A 15,055-nucleotide genomic window follows, 5' to 3' on the forward strand; every position below is an offset into this window, starting at 1 on the left:
TATTGAGACCTAAAATAACCTATCTCATTTTGGAGAGATCACATTCCATTTGGATTCAACACAGTGATCTCGCTCAATGCCAAAACTCACAGTGTGCCTCAGTTCATAGGTGCACCATAGCATAACTTTGAAATTGCTGATCTTGGCATCAAATCGTTAGTGCCATTAGCTCTGAGTGGGTGGGTGAACCCTAGTGACACCCTTCTTCTAGCCACGAAGATCATCCATCATTCGTGGCCACCCCATACCGAGGAGTCTCCAAGCTGCTCTAAGTGCATTTTGAGGTTGATCTTCCGAGGGTCATAACTCAGAGCTCCTGAGGGCTATCGATGAACTGTTGAATGCTACAGGATGGTGATGCTGAGGCCTAAAATAACCTATCTCATTTTGGAGAGATCACATTCTGTTTGGATTCGGCACAATGATCTTGCTCGATGCCAAAACTCATAGTGTGCCTCAGTTCATAGGTGCATGACAACGTAACTTTCAAACCACTGATCTTGGCATGGAATCGTCAGTTCCATTAGCTCCAAGTGGGTGGGTGAACCCTAGTGACACCCTTGTTCTAGCCATAGAGACCATCCATCATCCATGACCACCTTGTACCGAGGAGTCTCCAAGGTGCTCTAAGTGCATTTCAAGGTTGATCTTCCAAGGGTCATAACTTAGAGCTCGTGAGGGCTATTGATGAATTGTTGAATGCTATAGGATAGTGATGTTGAGGTCTAAAATAAACTATCTTATTTTTGAGAGATCACATTCTATTTGGATTTGGCACAACGATCTCACTCGATGCCAAAACTCGCAGTGTGCCTCAGTTCATAGGTGCACCACAACATAACTTTGAAACCACTAATCTTGGCATCAAATCGTCAATTCCATTAGCTTTGGGTAGGTGGGTGAACCCTAGTGACACCCTTGTTCTAGCCATGGAGACCATCCATCATCCGCGACCACCCCATACCGAGGAGTCTCCAAGGTGCTCTAAGTCTGTTTTGAGGTCGATCTTTTGAGGGTCATAACTCAAAGTTTGTGAGGACTATCGATGAACTATTGAATGCTATAGGATGGTAATGCTGATGCATAAGATAACCTATCTCATTTTGGAGAGATCACATTCCATTTGAATTCGGCACAATGATCTCACTCGATGCCAAAACTCGTAGTGTGCCTCAGTTCATAGGTGCACCATAGCGTAACTTTGAAACCGCTGATCTTGGCATCGAATCGTTAGTTCCATTAGCTTCAAGTGGGTGGGTGAACCCTAGTGACATGCTTTTTCCATCCACAAAGCTCATCCATCGTCCGCGGCTAGCCTGTATCGAGGAGTCTCCAAGGTGCTCTAAGTGCATTTTGAGGTTGATCTTTTGAGGGTCATAACTCAGAGCTCGTGAGGGATATCAATTAACTATTAAAGGCTACAGGATGGTGATGTTGAGGCCTAAAATAACCTATCTCATTTTGTAGAGATCACATTCTATTTGGATTCGGCATAGCGATCTCACTCGATGCCAAAACTCGCAGTGTGCCTTAGTTCATAGGTGCACCATAGCGTAACTTTGAGACTGCTGATCTTGGCATCAAATCATTAGTGCCATTAGCTCAAGGTGGGCAGGTGAACCCTAGTGAGATGCTTGTTCTAGCCACGAAGACCATCCATCATCCACGACCACCCCATACTGAGGAGTCTCCAAGGTGCTCTAAGTGCATTTCGAGGTCAATCTTTTGAGGGTCATAACTCAGAGTTCGTGAGGGCTATTGATGAACTATCAAATAGTATAGGATGTTGATACTGAGGCCTAAAATAACCTATCTCATTTTTGAGAGATCACATTCCATTTGGATTCACCACAACGATCTCACTCAATGCCAAAAATCGTAGTGTGCCTCAGTTCATAGGTGCACCACAACATAACTTTGAAACCACTAATCTTAGCATTGAATCATTAGTTCCATTAGCTTCAGGTGGGTGGGTGAACCCTAGTGACACCCTTGTTTTGGCCACGGAGACCATCCATCATCCACGACCACCCCATACCGAGGAGTCTCCAAGGTGCTCTAAGTCTATTTTGAGGTCGATCTTTTGAGGGTCATAACTCGAAGTTCGTCAGGACTATCAATGAAATTTCAAATGCTATAAGATGGTGATTCTGAGGCCTAAAATAACCTATCTCATTTTGGAGAGATCACAATCCATTTGGATTTGACACAACAATGTTGCTCGATGCCAAAACTCGCAGTGTGCCTTATTTCATAGGTGCACCACAACGTAACTTTGAAACCACTGATCTTGGCATCGAATCGTCAGTGCCATTAGCTCTGGGTGGGAAGGTGAACCCTAGTGACACCCTTTTTCTAGCCATGGAGACCATCCATCGTCTGCGGCCACCTTGTACCGAGGAGTCTCCAAGGTGCTCTAAGTGCATTTTGAGGTCAATCTTCCAAGGGTCATAACTCAAAGCTCATGAGGGATATCCATGAACTATTGAATTCTACAAGATGGTGATGCTGAGGCCTACAATAACCTATCACATTTTTGAGAGAACACATTTTGTTTGGATTCAGCACAACGATCTCGCTCGATGCCAAAACTTGTAGTGTACCTCAGTTCATAGGTGCACCACAACATAACTTTGAAACTGCTAATCTTGGCATCAAATTGTCAGTGCCATTAGCTCTGGGTGGGTGGGTGAACCCTAGTCTCACCCTTGTTCCAGCCACAAAGACCATCCATCATCTGTGGCCACCCCGTATCGAGGAGTCTCCAAGGTGCTCTAAGTGCATTTCGAGGTCGATCTTCTGAGGGTCATAAATCAAAGCTCGCGAGGACTATCAATGAATTTTTGAATGCTACAAGATTCTGATGGTAAGACCTAAAATAAACTATCTCATTTTTGAGAGATATCACATTTTTTTTGGATTCGGCACAACGATCTCACTCGATGCCAAAACTCGCAATGTGCCTCAATTCATAGGTGCACCATAGCGTAACTTTGAAACCACTGATCTTGGCATCGAATTATTAGTGCCATTAGCTTTGAGTGGGTGGGTGAACCTTAGCCAAACCCTTGTTCTAGACATGGAGACCATCCATCATCCACGGGCACCCCATTCTAAGGAGTCTCCAAGGTGCTCTAAGTCTGTTTTGAGGTTGATCTTTCGAGGGTCATAACTGGGAGCTCATGAGGACTATCGATGAACTGTTGAATGCTATAGGATGGTGATGTTGAGGCCTAAAATAACCTATCTCATTTTGGAGAGATCACATTCCATTTGGATTTGACACAGTGATCTTTCTTGATGCCAAAACTTGCAGTGTGCCTCAGTTCATAGGTGCACCACATCGTAACTTTGAAACCGCTGATCTTGGTATCAAATCATTAGTGCCATTAGCTCTGGGTGGGTAGGTGGACCCTAGTCACACTCTTGTTTTAGCCATAGAGACCATCCATCATTTGCAGCCACCCCATACCGAGGAGTCTCCAAGGTGCTTTAAGTGCATTTTGAGGTCAATCTTCCGAGGGTCATAACTCAGAGATCATGAGGGCTATCAATGAACTGTCAAATGCTATAGGATGGTGATGCTAAGGCCTAAAATAATGTACCTCATTTTCAAGAGATCACATTCTATTTGGATTGGGCCCAATGATCTTTCTCGATGCCAAAACTCGCAGTGTGCCTCAGTTCATAGGTGCACCACATCGTTACTTTGAAACTGTTGATCTTGGCATCAAATTGTTAGTGCCATTAGCTCTAGGTGGGTGGGTGAACCCTATTCACACCCTTTTTCTGGCCACGAAGACCATCCATCATTCACAGCCACCCTGTACTGAGGAGTCTCCAAGGTGCTCTAAGTGCATTTTGAGGTCAATCTTTTGAGGGTCATAACTCAAAGATCATGAAGGCTATTGATGAACTGTCAAATTCTATAGGATGATGATGGTGAGCCCTAAAATAACCTATCTCATTTTGGAGAGATCACATTCCATTTGGATTCAGCACAGGGATCTCGCTCGATGCTAAAACTCGCAGTGTGCCTCAGTTCATAGGTGCACCACAACGTAACTTTGAAACTACTGATCTTGGCATCGAATCATCAACGCCATTAGCTCTGGGTGGGCAAGTGAACCCTAGTCACACCATTTTTTTGGCCATGGAGACCATCCATCATCCGCGACCATCCTGTACTGAGGAGTCTCCAAGGTGCTCTAAGTGCGTTTCAATGTCAATCGTTCGAGGGTCATAACTCATAGCTCGTAAGGACTATCGATGAACTGTCAAATGCTACAAGATGGTGATGCTAAGACTTAAAATAACCTATCTCATTTTTGAGAGATTGCATTCCATTTAGATTCAACACAATGATCTCGCTCAATGCCAAAACTTGCAGTGTGCCTCAGTTCATAGGTGCACCACAACGTAACTTTGAAACCCCTGATGTTGGCATCGAATCGTCAATGCCATTAGCTCTGGATGGGCGGGTGAACCTTAGTGACACCACTGTTCTAGCCATTGAGACCATCCATCATTCGTGGCCACCCCATACCGAGGAGTCTCCAAGGTGCTCTAAGTGCATTTTGAGGTTGATATTCTGAGGGTCATAACTTAGAGCTCGTGAGGGCTATCAATGAACCATTGAATGTTGCAAGACGGTGATTTTGAGGCCTAAAATAAGTTGAAGCTTGTGAGGGCTATCGATGAACTATCCAATCAAGTCTCTTAAGTTGAGATATTTTGAGGTTATGTTGAAATTGAAAAGTTGTAGTATGAGGATAGTAACAAAGTGAAGTGCTAGTTATCAAAGATTATGAATCTATGAATGACTTGGTGGTTGGGAATAGAATCCATGGTTGAGGAGTGGAGTCCTTAACTATGTTGAGATTAGATTTAAAGCCAAGAGTTAGTTTCAAGGTTGAAGGTTGAGTTTAAAATCAGATTTGAGGTTATCTAAACCTTGTGTAGGAGGTTAACAAGTGTGTTTATGTCATGATAGCACTTCAAATTATACATTACATCCAAATTTGATAATAAAGGTTGTTAAAATGTTATTCAATTTTTTTTGCATTTGAATAGAATATAACAAACATAATCAAAATTAATGATATTCCATAAACATGAACAATACACATGATCCATGATAAATTGAACAATACTAGATATTAAATTAATATGTATATCATTGTGCACATAAATGACAAAAATATATATCAAAATGCATGTATCCACAGACAAAATTTTACACAAATATATATCAAAGATCATGTATCTATAGACAAAGTACTCAAATATATATCAAAATACATAGATCCATATACAAAATGTGGCTGATCATGACATAAGAATGTGTATAATATCAATGTTGTATACAACATGGCATATGCCATCTCAAAATGTCTCATGATGCATCCTACGACAACTATACTATCCTAGGGTGCTGGTGGATGATCAAAATGTAGCCTCTTCGCTACACTAGGTGGATAGGATGCCTCCTACATAAGAAAAAAAGGAAAACCCAAAGTTAGACTACTAAATTTATATGATTCTTTGTATCTAACATTGAATTACTCAAATGCATAATGATCTTTTTTGTAATGAAGATTTATACTATCAAAATTTCATAATAAATACCTCTCTCGTCAACCTCCTGCGCCAGTTAGGAGTCCTCTCATATGCCCTCGTCAATGCTTGTACCTCTCTAATTTTGGGCTGTATATGTTCAAATATGTTTGTCAGATGAATCTACAATTTAAACTATAACATTATAATTCATACAATGCTAAATTTATAACATATTTAATTTGAATTCAAACTACAACTTACTATTGTAGGCTAGTCCTCAGGAGAGAGTGGCTGCATCATCAAATCTACATAACTCTCCCATCAGACCTCATGTGCACTAGGAGTCTCCTACGAGATACAAAATAGTAGTTGTTAATATCACGAAAATCAATTCTGAATTTATTTGTGAAGATAAGGATAATAAAAAATAAATGATACTTATACGTACAATGGGGCTCTCAATGCGAATGGAAATCCTTGATGGTCTACGACATGAAATCTGTACAGGCTCATTGCCAGTAGCCATGCCCTATATACAATAAAGAATGTAATTAAATGGGATTACCACAAACATTTTACAAGAATGCATTGATATTTAATCAAATAGAAAGCACCTAATTACCTTTCCTTTGTCAATGCATGCTGGCTCACCCCCTGCACTTTGTCCCCCTAGGATAGGTGGTACTTGCAAGATAAAAGAAAGATTAGTAACCACATATGCTAAAATATCAAATTAAAAAAAAAATGCAAACACAACATAATGTACCGTAGATGTCTCAAGGCCAAATGAAATGGCTGAGAGTGTGGCATCATCAATCTGTTTGAGCTCCTCCTTGATCATCAACTAAACATGAATGAAGATCACATACATGTAAAAGTTAGTATGGCTTAAAAATTAAAATTACTGTATTATAAAAATTAACTTTAAATCACATATGTCATAACAAACAAATGTATACATGTACCAACACTGAAGGAGTCCATGCCTTTGCATTCCCCTCCTCTCTCACATTAGGGTCTGTAGCCTCTACGCATGTGTTTGGTGTATCCTTGTCTAATACAAAATGATACTCAAGAAGATCACCTATGGGACCCAAGAAAATATTATTTCACATAATGCAAGTGTGAGGAACACAAACGTGTGATGAGCTAGCCGATGATGAACTAGCACAAACATCATCAACATGAGGAGGCAGGACTGACCTAGCTTGAGATATCATTAGGCTACTTAGCCTATGAATGGCTCTGATAGTCTGAGAGCTAGCCTCTGCCATAATATTTGGATGCTGCACTTGAGGAGGGGGGGAGATATCAGTGGGGGGGACAAAAGTGCCAGCTTTCTTTCATTGGGAAGAGGGTCTATCTTGAGGAGCTCCTAGTCCTATGCCCATGTTGGGCTTCATGCTCCAATAGTTCACTTTAAGTTTCAACACAAATTTTGCATATAATTTTCTAAGGAAGTAAAATGGTATATCTAAATTTCCATGTGGAGGGATATCAAAGACCAGCCACCAATGATCCCAAAAGTTTGCATGTATGGTGTTATTTGTGCACCATTTAATCGATAGTTTGGATTTTTTTGGGTCAACTGGTAAACCTGTTTTTGGGTTCGCGAAAAGGCTAGCCAAATCATCTCTAGTTATATTGAAGGCCACAACCTCATCATAATCCAAACCATCATCAAACATCTCATGTATTTCATCATGCCAACGAAGAGTGGCATTTTGTTGGTTCGTAAGGGTTTCAATGTTATCCACTATGGTGTTTAATGTGGATAACATAGGAGCCAATGCAGGTATATTATTATATGTTCTATGCAAACCTCTCAACTTGGTGAGATTTTCATTTATCAAATCCTTGATTCGAGGAGGGTTTTGAGGGGGCAGAGGATCATTTGGTGGACAATTTTGTGAGGATACTGGATCGTTTGGTGGGGGGTTATGAAAAATATTATTCCCTATCTTAGTCTCATCATTTTGATCAACCATTCCTATTAAATTGAAAAATATAATATATATTTTTAAAAACCTTAATTTTAACCTTTTTTTCAAAAAAACCCTAGATTCAATTAAAACAAACAAAATCATGCTAAAATCTATTGAATTTAGGTAAAAAATGAGTTTTAAAAAAAAAACATACTTAATATTTGATATCTGATTATATATCGTATATCCGATCACCACGCTAAAAATTGGCCCCAACAAATGCGAAATAAGGGCCCCGCGGGTCTGCGTTTTTTTAATGTAATAGCACAGATATCAGATATTCGATATAATATTGGATATTTGATATTTTGTGAATATATTATATATTAATTATAACATATATTATCTATTAATTATAAGATACTACTTTTTTATTATATATTATATTATATATATATTATATTACATTACATTATATTTTATATATATTATATTACATTACTATATATTATAATATAATATATTATATTATATTATTATAATATAATATTATTTTATTATATTATTATAATTTATAATATATTATATTATAATATGTTACTTTTTTATTATTATATTACATTATAATGTATTTTATATTATATTATATTATATTTTATATATATTATATTACATTACTATATATTATAATATAAAATATTATATTACAGTATAATAATAATAATAATAATAATATTATATTATATAATATTAAATAATATATTATGCTATTATAATTTAATATTTTAATATTATTATAATATAATAATAATATTATTATATTATACTATAATAATTATAATAATTATATTATTATAATATTATTGTGTGGGTTATCGAATATTCGATATGAAATCGGATATCCAATATCAAATCGGATATCTGATAAGGTTCGGCTTACTTTCCAGGTTTGGTGCCTGGATAGGTGAAAAAAAGTCAGAGTGGATTTTGAAGCACTTTTAGACGTTTTCAAACTCTATTTTTTCACATCGCCACTTTTTGGCACACCATGATCCTGCACATACCCTAAAGAATACCATATTAAATAAATTTAATAACTATGAAATTAAAAAAAATGAAATTTGTTAGATAAATTATTTAATAAGCTTAAATATTAAAATAGAAAATATTAGTCTTTTTCTTGTTATAAATTTTGTCAATTCATTTGTTATGATTACTTAAGACTTTAAAAATGTGTTTTGAAAATTTAAAATTCAATTTCTAAGGCTTGATAATCTCAATAAAATCAAATGTGCATGCCTTCTAGACCTTCTAACCCTTACATAAATCCTATTTTTTAAGATAAAAAAAAGTAAAGAATATTTCAAAAAAATTAAAGATGATTTAATTGCATTTTATCCAAGACAATTTTTTAAAACTATTAGAACCTTAAAGTTTATAATTCATATTATAATCAAATTTAAAAAGTTCATAATTTTTTACATTTTTTTTAACACAAATTGACAGCTACATCTCCCATCATGATGCCAAAAGGTAGGGACTCTAGCTCAAAAATAGCTCTTCTTTTTTAATGTTGATCAATATAGTGTAAATTTGCATCCATATTAATGTTGTTACTACTAATACTATTTTCTTTCTTTTTTATGTCACAATTTGCTTCCTCATTATATCACACAATGTCCTTTAAGACGATGGATCTTGGTACTTCTATGATACTTTATTGCTTACTCCCCTTTATCATATGGTTGAAGTGTATTTAATTGGGTGCAACATAACGAATATGCCATGTTTCTATTTTAGGGGTTCATGTATGATTTATGAATGGATTGCTAACATCATTTTTAAACACTAGCATGTGCATTTTAAGTAGGTATGCACTATTAAACTTTTTTCTCTATAAGATTAAACTTAACAAATTATTCACAACTTGATACACAAGTGCAACACATTTGTAGTTGGTTGAATTTACATTTTTTTTATCAATGAATGATCAAATTATTATTGCACCAACCTTCTTTTAATGAACACATTTGTAGCTGGTTGAATCTACGTATTTATCAATGAATGTTCAAATTAGTATTGCACCAACCTTCTTTTACATAATTAACACTGCACATTTATTAATGTCTACTATGTTAAAATGGTTGAATCTTTGTTTTAAATTTACCAACAATTAATTTCAACATTGCCTTTTATTGCTGACATGTTGGTTGGTTTGTTCGGTGACCCTTAAACATCACACACTAAGTAACAAATTAAGCATGGAAAAATAGGCCAACTTTGACTATTTAACACTTTTAGTCCAGGAATCAAGCTTCAGTGTGTGATGTTTAAGTCATCTAGGTTTTTTCTTGTCTCAACTCTTTCCTATACCTATTAGTTTAATGTTTTTTCTTTCCCTAATATCACTCCTATAATTTTCCTTATAGTTGATGTCTTATTTTCCTATGGATATTAGTAAACTTGGTATCACAATTTCATTGCTCATGACTTAAAGCCCGGTGTTTATGTTTTTGTAATTGTTTCGTCAACGGATTTAGGAAAAAATTTAATTTCTAATGACTAGAAAAAATTGTCTTCCTGTACACGTTCTCAAGGGTGTATCATATGCTAGAGGCCCTGAAATTCTTATGCCTCACTCTAAGCTTGAGGATATGCATTAAGGATAATTTTTATTTCACCTCTTCCCCTAAATTGTAGTATTTATGTTTAAGAAAAAAATATTTTTTGTGGCTATAGGTTTTATTTGTATTTGAGGTCTAAATTGACACCTTCAAATACATGACCAAGGAGTCTTAGTGTACTATGGAAGACTCATTATAGAACTTGTGTAATGATTGTATAGCTAATTGGTTGAGTGCTCTAAATATACTTATTTGTTTATCAATAATTTTAAAAATATATTTTCCTTTACTATTTAACTAACAATTTTTCTTTTGAGATTTAAATTACTATCCAAAGTGAGTAAAAATATTCAACTTCTCACTTGATTTTTCTCGATTATGCTAGGAAGATGCTAAAAATAAATAAATGTCAAAGACTATAATTTACTACGTGTTTTCAATGCTTTGAGGAAAATCATTATGATGTCCCATGAGACATGATATTTACAAAACTATCATAGGAGATTGTGGTGTCCTATACTTTAATATTATCTTTATAAATTATTCCCAACTAATAGCATTATCTAATGTTCTTAAAAAAATTACTTCTTCTAAAATCATTTCTCACTTAATTAAAAATATTTCTTATAATAATTATATTAATTACTAATAAAAAATGATTCAAATTGAATACAATATTATTCGGAGTACCTATTGCACCTTTACCTTTAGGTGTGATTGCTCGTTCTAGTCACTTCACCTTCAATTTAACCTTGGTCTTTAGGATATTTCAAAAGAGCCTTGTGCTCACTATTGAATTTCTTCATAGATTTGTGAGTGAAACAAATGATCAATCTAGTTGGCTTGTATACTTTTTAAAGCTCAATAGAATAACTCAACTTGTATGAAATGTCATAGAAAGCCTATTTTTTAAAACATCAATTAGTCAAATTTGCAAACTACAAGAACCCCCACAAACCTTATGAAAATATATATTCCAAAAAATTTTTGATTTCAAACGCTTTAGATGTTGACAATCTTATTTCTTTTTAGGTTTGATAGATGTCAAGATTTTCCTAGGATGCCTTTGATTCTTAAGAGATATGAGAAAGAATATTGTTACATGACACATCAATGATAAGGTGCACAACAATAGGAAAAAGAAGGTATTATCTTTTCCCATGGTGAGCCAACATGGCCATGAAGATTTGTCTTTTTAAAAATGTTTATCTTGGAAAGAGAGTGCACATAAGGTTTTCTTTTTTTCAGTTTCCCATGCTTTTTTTGTATGTACATATGAGCTTATCATTTATAGATAAATAAGCTAGGCTCAGTTTTTTTAAAATCTAATAGATAGAGTTTTGAGGTCCAATAGAAGAACTCTTTCATTTTTTTATCAAATGGTGGCACTATTGCATATAGCTCTTATTTGTTGTCTTATTTGAGCATTGACACACAATTCTAGGGCTTGAGGTTTTCTTATTGAAGGACAAACATATTTTTTCAAATGATCTTGCCCCTTTCAAAATGACCCTATTTTTCAATTAAACAGAATAATAGCTACATTTAATGCATTTCAAATATTTAATTTAAAATTTTAAGGACATAATAGGAATTTTCTAGTAGACGCAACTAAAATATGAATGCACTATAAAGAGCGACAAAGTGTCAAGGACATAATTGGATATTGTCAGTAGAGGCAAATAATAGAAAGATATAAAGTGTAACAATGTCTAAGAAATCTATATGATGATAGTAGAAAAAATAGGTAGTTTAGTGAGCCTAAGATAATGATTTGGTGTCAAATTTACCAAATATTATGAATCCCCTACATAGAGACCTCATTATCATGATGATGTTTTGCCTAATATTAACCCTAGGTGAAATGTGTGCTCTAATTATTTTTAAAGAGATGCACAAAAGTTTCAAATATTAATCCATCTACTTTATAGAAAAGGGTTATGCAAGAATAAGAAGAAAAAAGCTTAAAGATATCAAAAAGAAACATCTAGAGTAGTGAGTTAACAATTTGATGTAAATTGATAACAAGATTGAACTGTGAAGTTGAATGAGATCACCGAGTTATCATTTTTTATGTTTATGAAGTTTAATTGGAACTCAAGTGTTTGAAAGGCTTGTAGGATAACTAGACATAATTGATTCATCTCCCTCAGTTATCTATCAAAATAATAAATAATCTAGGCTTCAACTCATTACCTATATAAAAAAAAATTAATTGTGATTTAACAAATAAAAGTGTGAATGGAATTCAATTACTAGGAATTGACTCAAAAAATTCTTTAAGATGGGATTATTAAGCATTTAGATGGTGGATCAAGATAGTGTGGCATGAGCTCTAGATGATGGGGTAAATACTTGAACCTACCTGGTTCTCAAGTGAGTTTGAAGTATCCCAATAAAATGAAACTTTTTATTCAATATTCAAACTTATAGTATCACCAAATAAAATATATAAATGGAAATATGAACAATTTAATATAATTAGTTTTAAAATTTAAAGTTGTCAAGTGAGTCATTTTTCCCTTAAACTATTCTGATTGAGAATAGTTTGAACTTTGGAAGAAAAGGAAGAGCTAATAGGATACTATTTATTATTTCTTTTCTAGAAGTTTGACTATTAATTAGGGGTACTATCTAAAATTATATATGCAATTTGTAAATGTACCAAAAAACTTATGATGAAGAATAGTACAAGGGTTTGTTTACATAGACTCTAGAAAAACTAAATTTGAATAAGCTACATGCTTTTAATTTTTCCACCTTTTTAATTTGTAATTTAGGAATAACAAGACAAGAAAAATACAAATATTTTGTTTAGAGTTTACATCATTTTTTATACATGAATTTTTATAGAAAAAATATAAAATGTAGAAGGAATTTCATTAGGAAGTATCACTATCAGTGTTATACTATGATCATACACAAGATGCAAATCATCAAAAGAACATGAACCCAAATATATATAAATGTGACTAATATGATAAGTAAGAGAAATGTCACCACAAAAGACAATATATTATGAACAAGAGATTTGTGAGATTAAGTACCTACCTTTGAGGAGTGGAAAGTGTTAATCTCATTTTGGTTTTGACATATGAGTGATAGTACACTTAAGTCATTACTTGAAAATACTTAGTGCATGTCGAGCAAGTAGTGTATGCCAAACATAAGTTTTAAGATAATCATACCAAGCATAATATACAGTATGTGTTGAGCAAACAATTAGTGCTAAGTCACTCTAGTGATGAGAAAGCTAATGTATGCTGAGTGATTCAAATGTCGAGTAAATAGTGGATGCTGATTCATTTAGGTCAAGCTACATCATTGAAGATATAGTGGATGTTTAGCATCAAAGGCTTCAACAAGTAGATAGTTTTGGACATAATTGTTTGTAATGGCACAAACTCTTATGTAAACCATGTTTGGGCTGACTTAAGGATTGTTTTGTAATTATAGAAGATGTATATGAAGGTATATGTAGTACATGCAACCAAGAATATTAAGGGATGTTCTAAGTGAAAAAATGGATGAATCACAATCATTTATTCCTACGTACCCTTAGGTCACCTAAATCTTTTTAAAGAATTCATGCATGAAGGAAGAGGTCTGCATGTGTAGATAGGGAATTCATGGTGACTAAGGAGATGTGAAAGTGTTATATTATAGAATCAGTAAGAGAGAACAAAGGAAAGAAGAAAAAAGGACATAAGTGATACATTTGATCAAGAGGATCAAATATACACCAATAAAGAGAAGATCTAATATCTAGCAGACTAGTGATAACTGAAGGATTAAGGTTGAGACATTCTAATAGGTGAATCAGTAAAATATCTTAATAGAGTAGCCCTAATAGGTTACAAGTTCTAGCAAACTTTTGTATAAATCTCTTAATTGAATGCTTACTTTATTGTAAGTTAAAGTCCTTTAACTAGACACACTTTTAGTAGGGTGTTGAAATCCTTTAATAAGGTGAGACCTAGATGTCTTTGTAAGCCTTTAATAGGGAAGACATTTCACAAGGTAGATCATAGTTTATGACCAAACTTATTGTAACCTTAATTAGGTATCATCCCCACCCTAATGGTGAAGATTTGTGGGTGTCATCCCCACCCTAGTTTTACCTTCTCATTGGAGGGTTTCTAGGTAACCAAATATCTTGTGTCATATGCGTTATTTTCTTTCATGCTATGGATGAACATGTGTAGCTAGCTATTTCAATTACATGCAAATTATGAGATGGATATGTGGTGAATATTTTATGGTTAAATTTTTGAAGTGTTGATCCCAACCCTCCCCCCCCCCCCCTTCTTAGAGTTTACTTTCCCATTGTAAATTCTAATAAAAAGTGAATTTTGAAAGAAAAAATAACTAAATTGATAGATTAATGGTGGTTAGGATAGTGTTTGTGTGATAACTTGGTCATCCTTCTATAGATTTTCTCTTAGATGTCATGGTTGGCTGTACATCAATTAGTAATATCAGAGATATTAGCATACAAAAGTAGCATTATATTAGTCCAAATATGGAAACTCTTTGTATTCAATGATAATAGAAAAATAAAGTAACATTATATTGGCCCTAATATTGAATTATAGAGATGTACATGGCAAATTAATAGGGAGGACAAATATGAACTTGTGACTATGTGACTACATGAGATACAATGCATACATGATTATAGGCAAGTGAAGAAAATAAAGACATTTTAGATAGAGCCAAAGGTCTATTTTTTAGCATGTATGCTAACTATTCTTCCTAATAGAGAAAGACTAAGATAGTTAGAATAAACAACATATTATTTAGTCCAGTGGCATTCATTTATATTATGTCTAGCATTGTTGGGATTAATCATTTACATATAAGAAGTAGTAGATCATGCTTGAAAATGTCACCATTGATGGGTGTGAGGTATAAGTTAAAATTCTTCATGTGTTTAAATTCACATTA

The sequence above is a fragment of the Cupressus sempervirens genome, chromosome 2, assembly GCF_028749045.1.
Source record: "Cupressus sempervirens isolate cs-2001-9-10 chromosome 2, ASM2874904v1, whole genome shotgun sequence".
Lineage (NCBI taxonomy): Eukaryota > Viridiplantae > Streptophyta > Pinopsida > Cupressales > Cupressaceae > Cupressus > Cupressus sempervirens.